Source organism: Coenobita brevimanus, chromosome 70, assembly GCF_032717465.1.
Source record: "Coenobita brevimanus isolate Jiangsu-jjx chromosome 70, ASM3271746v2, whole genome shotgun sequence".
Taxonomy (NCBI): domain Eukaryota; kingdom Metazoa; phylum Arthropoda; class Malacostraca; order Decapoda; family Coenobitidae; genus Coenobita; species Coenobita brevimanus.
In genome coordinates this window covers 15,661,700-15,674,152 of record NC_137023.1, presented here as the reverse complement: position 1 = coordinate 15,674,152, position 12,453 = coordinate 15,661,700, and positions in this window count along the sequence as shown.

Sequence of the window (12,453 nt, the reverse complement as noted above, 5' to 3'; positions counted from 1 at the left end):
ATGATCTACACCACTACTGTTACTCTGGGTGGATCGCACACTGACAAGTGGATGGAATTTTGTCTGCATCAGTGAGAGTGCGAAAAAGATATGAAAAGGGGCGATAAGACCAACACAGATAAAAAGCATTATTGTGAAATATACCCGACGCCTACCTTGCTTTTAAAAAAATGTGACTCCACTCGTATTTATGAAACACGAATATTTATGAAACTACGAATAGCTGCTGGAAGGTAGTTTCATATATGTATAGGTAGTCAATGACCAGCCGGATATGACAAACTAAAATGTAGCGACTCAATGTCTCATGGTTTGTGCAGGTATACCGTGAACTTGCACGAAGCATTCAGGTGATCATTAACAAACTTTGGTTGAAATGGCTGCATTCATTCAACATTTTACTCTGAGCGACAAAACGTATATCAGTTATAATGTAACCTACAATACATTTGCAAATATTAATAAGAAGAAGCACTAAGAGAGTGCAACACCCGCGCCTTTGACTCATTACGTTCAAACTCGAATAACTTAATCCTTACTAGGTCCTCAACCCATTTACGATGGTTGGCTCTATTCAGATCATATGTGGTTAGACTGACCTTACCCTGTGACCTTGGCTTTTTACCTCTTGTTCTGAAAAGAAACACTTTCATCCTTGGCTAAGCTTAGGGCATTCCAATAAGTTAAGTTTAAATTAAAGTATATTTGAACTAAGGAGCAGAATTCTTGAACTTGGCCTGTGACCTTTAACTCTGATGACTGTTATTAGGACTTCATCCTTTTGTATTTTCCTGATCTTCAACCGTTCTACAAAGTTTGCTCATAATATTGAGAGAAATTTTTGAGTTGACTGTCCTTGACCGGTGACTTTTTTCAGCCAAAAATTTGTTACCTATTCGTCTGATGGTTCTCAGTTATGGTGCTAAATCTCGTGCAGTTTTATTCTACATATTTCTTTAATCTTGCTAATAAACAAACAGGATAGACAAATAAACAAACTGAGCCAAACAAAGCACCCACATTATTTGCCTGCGGGTGTAATCATGCCAGTCACATTTTAATTTAGTTCTTTCCTTTAATAAAGAGTAACTCTTTCTGAAGGCATACTAGGTGTCTTATGACGCATGTGCCCTGAGTCAGGGCTTCAAGATCACGATTTGTGGAGATCTAAAGTAGGTGTTGGTAATATGTCCTATCATATAACTACATAATACTCGCACTTGTCAGTTCTATCAATGAAATATACAAACTCTGACACACATACACATAGTCACTACAACACATCCACATCCAAACGTATCACTCTTCCTACAGACACTCATTTTCCAATGGAACTTCGCCAGCATGAGGAAGGATTAATTCTAGCTATCATACTCTTTCCGAGAAGAAACTTCACTTCTGCAGGAAACGAAGTCAGAATTGTTAAAGATATAGATGCTAATGCAAATAAGGTACGTTAAATAAAGACAGAAAAGGAACTCCCCCATCCTTCTCTGTATTTTTAAGCTTCTAGAAGAGTCTGTTATTACTGGAGTGGATTTCATTTTCGTTTTTCCCCAGTAGAGGAGGGTGACATAATAAAATAAACAGAATAACAGTTGGGAGCTTTCACGTATTTATATTACAGCCAGGTCCTGATTATCACCTTGCGTTATTGCGCTGCAATGCAGCACTGGTTCCGTGTCCGTGTATCTTTCGTAATCGTGTTATCGACGCAAAGCCTCGCACTTCACAGGCAACAACGAGTTCTACGAATCACTGTCCTGGCACACTTACCGCGCAGTCCTGATTTACAGCCATGTAACGTCCATATTTTTCCTATTCTTAACAATGACCCAAGTGGATATCACTGTGGCTCTAACGAAGAAATGGAAATGATTGTCAATACCTAACTGCGGAAACAACGTACTGTAATTTATCGCGACAGCTTCATCAGGCTTGTTCATTTTAATTGCGTCAAGCTGCTCAGTGATTATGTGGAAATGTAAATCCATAGCAGGAAGAGCATATTGAATTAGTAAGACGTGCGTGTGTGTGTGTGTGTGTGTGTGTGTGTGTGTGTGTGTGTGTGTGTGTGTGTGTCATCGGTTGTTATTATGTGTCACTTCTTGATGCCCTGCAGCTTAAAGGAAAATCTGGCTCCATTTTTCCTGTGTTTGTCATGGCCATTGTATGAATTTGTTGGACAGTGGAAATAATTCAGGTTTATATACATAAACACAGCTACTATGCAGTAATGTTTTTTGGAGCGGTACACACAGTGCGGCGCCGGGTAATATCCCAACACTGTTAGCTCGCCTATACAAAGGTCTCAATTTAACCCAGCACAAATTGTTATTGGGAAAATTGATGCTACGTTTTATTTCCATCACGAGGCAATTTGTGGGGCTGGAGTGGATCAAGGTAATAACGCGCCAATAACACTGCACTGAATAACAAGATCAGTGCCTTTATTTCCCCGCCTGTTGTTTTACATTAATAAACAGAACATTAATGTCCTTGCAGTTTGCATTTAAGAGAATAAGGCATAGTTAAGACGCAATTAACAGATTTTTAGGTACGGATGAAACAAGCCTGAGGAGTGGAAGAAGTCTGTAACAGCCCTTCTGTAGAAATAAAGATCAGCATAATTGTAAGGGTATCTTCCAAGTATATTGAGTGTTAAGCATAATGTGGTATGTGAGAGAACAGTAAGAGCTAAAGTGAGACATATGTCATAATGTGGTGAATAATTACTAGAGAATATTTCTGGCAGAGGTAGGAGATAAGTAGATCATATATTTTAGTAAGGATGATAGCAAAGTAACAATGTATGAGTGACTGAAAGGTTCATGGCACATACGGATCTGGGAATAGAGTATGCTAGAGATGACAAGAAGGAATGATGGAAGGCTGCATTTTTAACTTCGCCAACGAACCTGGGTGGCGGTTATGTATTCACCCATGCCTCGTGGTCAATTTGTGAACAAGATATCTCAAAATGTTTTAGTCGAATTTCAATGAAATCTGGTGAGTATGTGGGCACTGGGTCAAGGAAGAATTGATTAGATTTTGAGGTGGATCCGGATGCAGGAATAAATACAATGTATTGGCGCTGGCAGAGGAATGCATTCTCTGATATTGCGTAACAGGGCAGACTATGACCGCAAATTAATTAGAGCTGTCCGTAAACGCATTTGTCTGAAAGTTGTGAGGAATCACGTCAGAATATTATAATAAAATTTATGGGCATTGGTTGAGGTAGGCGCTCTCTGAGTGCTTTCTAGTTAATTATGGTTTAAATGGTAAACTACTGAACGATATAAAACATATTATGGTGGTAGCAGAGGATGTGTATGAAAATATGCGAGGTTCAATGCCAGTACTGGAATGCGGCAACGGTGTCTGACGCCCTAGAGATTGTTTATTATTTGTGTGGATGGGACTGTGCAGTGGATCAAAGGATGAGTTGCGGAGACTGGAGTGAGACGGGTGACAAATTGTAAGAAGTGGAGCTTATCAGATCTGATGTGGACAGAGGATGATATGGTACTGTCAAATAATGAACGAATCTTTGTTGACTGGTGCAGTGCTCCACAATAATTTTTACTTCACGGTGCATTATTCGTGTTGTTGGTCTTGAGGCACACTTAATAAATATTTGTCATGATATGTGTCAGAATAACAAATGATGAAATTAAAAACAATTGCTAAGGGGATGATGCCATGAATTCAATGTAACGTACTTAATATCTTTGGTATTCAAGAAATTTTCAAAATTATGAAATAAATATTATTTTGAATGCAAACACCTATAAGCATTTCCTTACAGCACATGGGATAATTTCTCAAAATAATGTTTTTCCTCGGGCAGTTATCCCGAGAAAAGTTATTTACTGAACATGTATAACAACATTTATATTTCAATGGCGTACAATAAAAATTTTCACTGAAACTCTACTAAAAATAAATAAAAGTGATATCTCCAGAAAATAAAAATGTGATACTTTCACAGAAAATTACTGAGCAACTTGTTCATGCTTTGAGGAACACAGTTTTTTTAATGCCTTGTTCTGTTGCAGAAAGGCCCGCACGAAGTTCCTCGTCAAGTGACTTCAGATATGATCCCTTTTCATATTAACACTGCACGTGTTAATGTTGAAAGCTTAATTAGCACCGATACTCATATGCTTTAGCAAATAACAACAGCACGTCAATAGCACACTCGGAGATAGTTGGGTACTTTCCTATTTTCAGCTCTCCAAAATATGCCTATATTTACCTCATTAGGTCTGAGGTTACGGCCACTCTTGATATCCACAAGTTCCTTCGTTCCTCCACGGAGAGATAACAGACTGATGCGTTGGCAGCTGAAGTGAAAGGATGACTAACCCATTCACACTGTTCTGTATAACGCAGGAGTTTTCTGTTACGAAATCCCTTCTAAGGGAACAAGGCAATGCCAGAGTAATCTCTCATTTAATAGGAGTAGCACTAAACACAGCAGTAGCTAATGCTCCGATATGTGCAATAGTCATACTGGCCAAGACGCATCACACTTGATGACTTTTAGAGCAAGCACTCCAAAATGTTTTATCCATGTCCGAATGAGACTTCTTGGTGACGGTTTCGGAAGTAGCCTACTCTTATTACAGGAATATATGGAAAAGAATGATAAATTCTAATATATCCGTGGATATATTTCCAGTTCTAACTTACATTTATTATTTTACTTATATAATATCTATTTCGCGTCACCAGTTGTTTTAAAGTGATGGAGGGTAGTATGCCACGGCGCACAAAGAGGCATCTCGCTATACACTCTTTGCGGAACACTGGATTAGCGGATGCATTTGAGCGGCAAGGTTTGAAAGTATTTGTAGAGAGGAGAAAACAGTGCTTTTTGAGACAAAAGATGTCTCGCAGTATCATGCGTTGGTGAACAGTGACTGGTAATGGTGAAACAATATTTATATCTTGTTGCGCTGACAGACAACAGAGATATCTGAAAAGAGGAATATGAGAGCCAAGTAGCCCAGCGAAGAAGTATGGCTACCGCTGTGAAGGTAATAGAGATCTGTGTGCAAAGACTGCAGGAATGCGAGTAACTGACTACATTAATGGATGGATTTTAGATTTGAAATGACTTGAATGTCAAATACGAGGAGTAAAAGCAGTACAAATGGAAGTGCTCTTATTGTATGTGGATTTTGAATGCTGGAAAAAGGGAAATTACAGAGATGTGGAATAGAGAAGTACCGCGATCAAAAGACAGAAAAGGGGGTGTAGAGATGGTTAGTGGGTTGGGAAATGACTTGCCTACAAAATGACCAAAATATCTTTGTGGGTATAAATCGTTTCTTGGGAATCAACGTTTCGCTATCTCGAGCTTTGGCAAGTAACTGAATCATGCGACAAAAGCAGCATCCCATTCCATTGGTCATTTTGTGCATTTTTCGCAGAGGGTATCTTCCTGTTTTTATTTCAGGCTCGTTCCCACTTTATACGTAACAGGGATATAAGGTTATAATCATGTCGTGAAAAACTGAGGTTGGTTCACACTTCCCTGCTGGCCGTGGCAATATAAGGTGAGGAATGAAGAACTTATATTTGGGGTGGATAGTAAAATGAAGTACGCAACGGAAAAGCATGGAAAGGAAGGTTACTTTTTGACGTTCGGGGAGGAATAAGAAATGACCACAATCATATTACTTGAAACAGGTTGACGGAAAACTCACGCTCCTGTTTGTGCATATCGATTTAGTGAGCTAAAGGTAATGTTCACAGTGAAGACAGGAAAGAACTGTGTGACATGGTCGTTACCCTCCTCTCTACCAGCAATCGTTGATGGTGTAACCAAGCGTTGCGATACTGTCATTTTTACATAATAAATAGTACGGAAATTTCCTGCACTAAGAGCATAGATATTTTAGAATGCCAAGTGTAGGACTTGCTCCAAGGCAATCAGAAACAGAAGTTTGGGAAGCTGGGAAACACCCCTGGTCTGGCTGTCCATTAGGTGGCTATCAAAAGACCTTTTCTCTTACAATGACTGAACCAATGCATCAACAGCGAAAGCCATATTAGTTATGAGTGCAGGTGGATGTGAAACAAAATTGTTAAAATCATGGCCACTGTGTTTGCTTTTTTTCTTTTCATATTGTATGTTGGACATCGAGAGCTTTTGGTTTGGAATGGTGTGTGGATTGCTGCATTCGGTGAACAGGATCTCGAATATTTGTTGGTATCGGGACCACTCTGTTCTAGGGCTGCAGTACCAGAAGAGGACGGACACACACACGCTGTTGAAGCCTGGTATTTGAGAGGCTTCGAGGTGATGACTAGGAACCACTACAAAATGGAAAATTGTCTGCGATATAGACAAAAGGGTCAGCCTGCATTAACAAACTTTCACTCTTGAAATATACAACTGCAATCACGCTGTCCTTAGCAAAGTGTATTATCTTTCTCGGGTGGAGACGTTTCGTCATTTAGAAATAGATGGGTGATATTCTCTTCATTCTGACTTGGCCTAAATTTCCCATCTTTATCTTGAACGCTGTGCTGTAACAAGAGACTGGTTCTAGAGTAATTATGGTGGCAGTCAGGAAGAAATGCCATGGAAAAATATAGAACCGTACTATTGTCCTGTTCTAGCACTGAGCTTCGGAAAATATATTGCAAAAATACGAAAATCTCTTCCAAGTTATGGAATTGCAAACCAGGTGATTATGATGAGTCTGTATCTAAGGTGGCAGAGTCCATGTTTTTCCCCCACTGACTAGGTTAATTCTGGAAACTCTGATAAGAAAACTGTATTCGATATGTCAGCGATCCTTCAGTATTCCATTTCCCAAAATTGATTTCTCGGATTGAAGACGACCGTGTCTTAGCGCTCTATACTTTTAGATCTAGATTTTTTTTTTTTAAATAATGTAAAACGTTACCAGGGACATAGTCCGGTGTCGCAGTCTTAAATGTTTTGGACTACGATAGCCTAGCCTTGGGTTGTTACTTCCCTAAGGGGTAATAATTTAATCTTGGGTTTACCTTTCAGTAAAATATATATATATGTATATATATATATATATATATATATATATATATATATATATATATATATATATACACACACAGTATATCATAGGCCAAAGAGAGGATTCTTGTACAAAAAAGTCTTGTTTCACCACTGGTTTGTCTATACGTGGAGAGGGAGGGTGTTAAGACAATCTTTGCTAATCCCATAAGCTCATGAACTATTTTGCATTTTATTCTGCTTATCGCAGGTCGATTATTATTCAGGTTAGTAAATTCGTCCGGATGAAGAGGTAGGGAAGTAAGATAATAGCTTTTCTGTTTTTTTCTCATTTTTGTGTGGGAAGCTGCATCGTTGATACTGTCGACCAACACTAAAGTTGCCACTGTTAAAGGTTTGGAGTACGTATGATTTGCATTGGTTTAGGTTGAAGTTTGTACGTATTTTAAAGTAAAAGTTTGCCTCCAACAGTGTCATACTTTTCGTCTTCACATGCGGTTGTGATAAACCATTTGTTGAAGCTGATGATGTTTATTCCTAAGCTGACCAACTGCATTGCAGCTGCTAGACTATGCTTTATAGTTATGGGTCTCGTTAGAGCTATACTTGGCCGATACAATATCATTACAGATTGGTCAGCCTTGTACTGGGGAAAGCTCGAGAACCTGTGGTGAAAATGATTATGGCAAGAGGCATTTCAAAAGAGCTTTTCTTAGCTAAGGTGAAGACGTAGCGTCCTATTCATTATGGCACTGCAGGCTTTGTATCACTTTTATCTTTGCGATTTATGACGTGCGTTACATCTTCATAACTTCTTTTATATTCTATTTAGTTTTATTCTCTATGCAGTATAGTCCAGTACTGTACAAGAGGATAAAAAGCTGTTGTATATAAAAATACTGCTAAGAAGCCTCCTCTGTCACTAGGAATACTGCCCTTACTGCGAATCCATGTCAGTGAGAGTGTCACGGGGTTTTTATAATATCACGGTATTTTTGAAAAATAAATGGTTAAATGTTATTTAAATTGATATTTATATTCAATAATATTGAAGAGCAGAGACAATGGTTGTCTTGCTACATCAAGCAACGATTACTTTACGCTGGCTTAGCACGATTCTCTGAAAACGAGAATTTATAAACTTTCTCAACAGTACACAGCAGAGACTAATTACTCACAATTGCTGAATTACTGTACTGTTAGCCTCTGGAGAAAGTTACATCACCCCTGACAATAAATAACTAATACTAATAATAATAACATCAGGTTCTTGCTGATGCATTAACTCCTGGCACAACGGATTTTAAGTTAATACAACAAGACTGGTCTAAGTACCAGTTATGAAAGCAAACGTTTATGCAAGCTAGGAGCTATATGGGAAATAAGCTTAATTATGGAGAAATGAAACAAGAGTTTACTTACATTAAGCTCAAGAAAGGAACTGTTAAATTTATTAATCACAAAAAATAAATTTAACGTTACAATTCAAATCAATTAAATGAGACGCACTCACTCACTCACGCAATAGCTAAATACTTACACCTAGGGAAAAACACCTTAACTAAGCTCTTAAAACTACAAAATACACAAAAGAAATACCAGTCGATGAATGCTATGTATCACCACTAAGGTGGGAGTACTGGGATTACTGAACTAGTGGAGCTTGGGGTGCTAGCTGACCTCTCCACTTCTGAGCACAGAACCTTTCTCCGTCACAGCAAACACAAGACTGCATTCAAATACATTGTATGGGCAGGACGCAAGGCGTGGCTAACGCTTGAGGGAAGCAGAGGCGAACGATAAAGAAACAATTGTATCGCTCAGTAGCGCACTTAGTGACGTGCATTAAATCGGTCACTTTTGAAAGTGACGAAAGTTTTGAAAAGTATACTCCGAAAGGGAGGGAGAAACGGTTAGCTGAGCGATACGCAGTGAGTTTTCCACTAATAGTTCGTGGCTTCTCACAAAAGGGAAATGTCACGGATTGATTCGTGACATTACGCCCTTACAAAGTTGAATTTTTTCCTTATGGGAAGAAATTTGTGGATATATATATATATATATATGTACACATCCTAAGTCATTCGCACAAGATTCACACTGTGGTGTGTGTGCTATCCTGCTACAGGAGAAAGTCGCAGTCGTCAGTGAGCGAAAAAACCTCGTATTTACGTTAATAGAAGCAAGCTTGAGGGAAAAACTCCGTGACGACGGTGAAAATCCTGTACTCAGGTCAAACTGAGCGAAAATTCGCTACATTTACACTGACAACTAATTGTTGTGTAGTGTGATGTATGTAATACACGGTGTAGGTGTGACAGTTGTAGTGTAACTGTACCTACGTGTAAAATGACATAGTAAATAATAACATGGCGACGACAAAGGCAGAGGAGAAGAGGCGGCAGCATGCGGCAGACGATCAGCTGGTCCGCACAGCAAAACTGCTACACCCATTGCTGAACCTGCAAAACCAATTGAGGTGGAGCATCAAAAGTGTCAATGAGACAAAATTCTTATTAAGTTACAATTACTCCCTCTGCCTAGCAATCAGTACATGCTACGAAAAGTACACTCTGGCTGAAAAATACGAGTGACAGCCTAAGCTTCGTACATTCGAGGTCGCCATTAATTATAGCACACGATTATGTCGGCAAGTTGAGAATCCTTGTGCAAACTTGGGTCTTCCATAGCCTCAAGTCGCCTCTGCGGAGTTCTCTCTCGAACTTCCCCCTTAACCTACAGTACATATATTAGTACCGGGAAGCTGAGAATCCATGTGCAAACTTGGGTCTTCCATAGCCTCAAGTCGCCTCTGCGGAATTCTCACTTCCCCCTTAACCTACAGTACTTCTATTAGTACCGGGAAGCTGAGAATCCTTGTGCAAACTTGGGTCTTCCATAGCCTCAAGTCGCCTCTGCGGAATTCTCACTTCCCCCTTAACCTACAGTACTTCTATTAGTATCGGGGAGCTGAGAATCCTATGCAAACTTGGGTCTTCCATAGCCTCAAGTCGCCTCTCAACTTCCCCCTTAACTTACGGTACATAATATGTATGTACAGGCCCTGGACATAATGTGTCCTGTGGGGCCAATGGGCGAGACGTCAGGTCTGCACCCACTTCACCACTACCCTGTCTCTCAACTGTCTCAGAGATTACAAGTGTGGTTACGAACGGCACAGGAAGGGCATGTCCCTGATTAGTGGTGGTACTTTGGCACACACTGCAGGAACGGACAAAACTATCTATGTCCCATCCCATCCCTGGCCAGAAAAAGTCAGCTCGGATATGGCCCTGGGTCTTCCTTTTGCCCATGTGACCTCCTGAGGCTGAACAATGACCCCATTGTAACACTGCTAGGTGGTACTTGGCGGGAACGACAAACTGCAGTCGAACCTCGCCCTCGGGTGTTCGTGACTCACGGTAGAGCCGTCCTTGTTTACGAAGGAACTTGGCTCGACCTCCCCGTGAATACTTTATCACTCGACCCTTTTGTTTGTTCCGCACGGTAGCAAGTGTCGGGTCAGAATGTTATTCTTGCACAACAAGTTGACTACACATCAGATCTTGCGTCGATTCAATGATCACTGGGGTGACACAGTCTGGAGCCTCAGTCATGGCTCGTGTTACCGCAGCAGCCGAAGTCTGAGTAGCGTTATCGGAGCAACTATCCTTGACTCCATTAATATTGCCTACTATAAAGTCAAATAGAGGCTCTGGCATGACAACCGCAAGTGTCGTACCAGTATAAAATGGAGATGCCACCTGGATACATGCCTCAGGGAACAATCTCACTGATCCATCAATAAGCTTTGCATGGATCTGTCGACCTGTATACTGCTCAGGCCGAACTAAACTCTGCTTAACAGAGCAACCTGAGGAACCATTGTCTCTCAGGACCTTCACAGGAATGTCTCCCACAAACCCTGGCTGTACAAAGAAGGTACAGTCACCTGTGGGAGGGCCTGTGGAGGAAGCAGCTAGCCACTCATGAGGCTGCTGAATTGATGTGGCAAACGTTGTGCCTTGAGGGTTATATACTTGAGAAGATGGAACATTGGCCATCTGTGGAGGGGGGTTCACTGTCACTGTGGGATTAGTGAACTGTGGGGAAGTACCCACACTGATAGGGACGTGACCACCAGGCTGCTGCTGAGGGATGAAGGCTGCATTCGCTTCCTGCCTCTTTTGAGCTGGTGGTGAAAAAGTTTGTCCCGACGGTCGGTTGCGTGGCTGATACTGCTGCTGGTTAGGGTACTTGTTGTACCTCTTCCACTCAGGTTTCTGAGTGTTTTGCCCCTGGTCCTTCCACTGCGGTTTTGGACCTTGGCCATTACTCTGAGAATGGCCTTGTTGCTGGGATTCAGTCTGAGACGGCTTCCCAGACTTGGCAGTATCTTTTCTGCTCCAGGTGTTTTGCTTACGAGCTTGATACCCGTATGCAGTAAAGAATGCGTCAGCCTTCTCTGCCATTTGGCTGGCATCTTTCACCTGGCAGATCTTAAGCTGTGCTATGAGCTCAGCAGGCCACGACCTCTCTAGCTGTGTACGCAGCATAAGGTCAATTATCCCCTCACGCGTGGAAGGAGTTTCATCTTTCTCCATCCACTCATTTAAGTAAGCTGTGAGACGATCAAGGAACTGAACAGCTGTCTCCTTGTCTTGGAGACGAGCTCGCATGAACTGAACTTTGGCGTCGTCTACTGTGAGACCATGCGCCTTAATGAGTGCAGCTTTCATCATCTCATATGTGAGATTGTCTCCACGAATTCTGTGGAGAATATCGAGGACAGGGCCCTCAAATAGGCTAAGAAACTGAAGCCGCTTAGCTGCCTCATCCAGTTGATATAAGTCTGCCATGTCCTCAAAACGAGCTATGTACGGCTCGATTCACTCGCTTTCCTTGTATGAAGGAAGCTTGATGCGTGGGGTCGCCAGGACATGTGCAGGGAGAACGCTCGTGGAGCTTGGACCAACTGCACCAGACGTGTCTGAAGCCAAGGAATCTCGCTTGAGCTTCAGCACTTCAAGTTCATGTTCTCGTTCTTTGTCTCGTTGTTCACGCTCGTATTCGCGCTGTTCTCGCTCTTTTTCTAACTCGAGCTCGCGTTGTTTCTGCTCGTGTTCGCGCTGTTCTCGCTCGCATTCGCGCTGAATCCTACGCTCTTCATGAGCATCTTTCTCACGTTCTTGCTCGTAATTGAACCGTGAGAGAACGTAACTCTGTATTTTCTCTGGGTCTGTGAGACCCATATCTTTGGCTTCCTGTACAAATACAGCGGTAGCCATGGCGCTAATTTATTAAGCAACCCGAAATTGAGCACTGACTGCTTAGCGACGAATACTAATAAAAACAAGTAAAGAATACAGACACAAGCTAGTGGTGACCAGTCTTATCCAGTTAACTGGCAAAGAATAAATCAAAAATGTAAATGACTG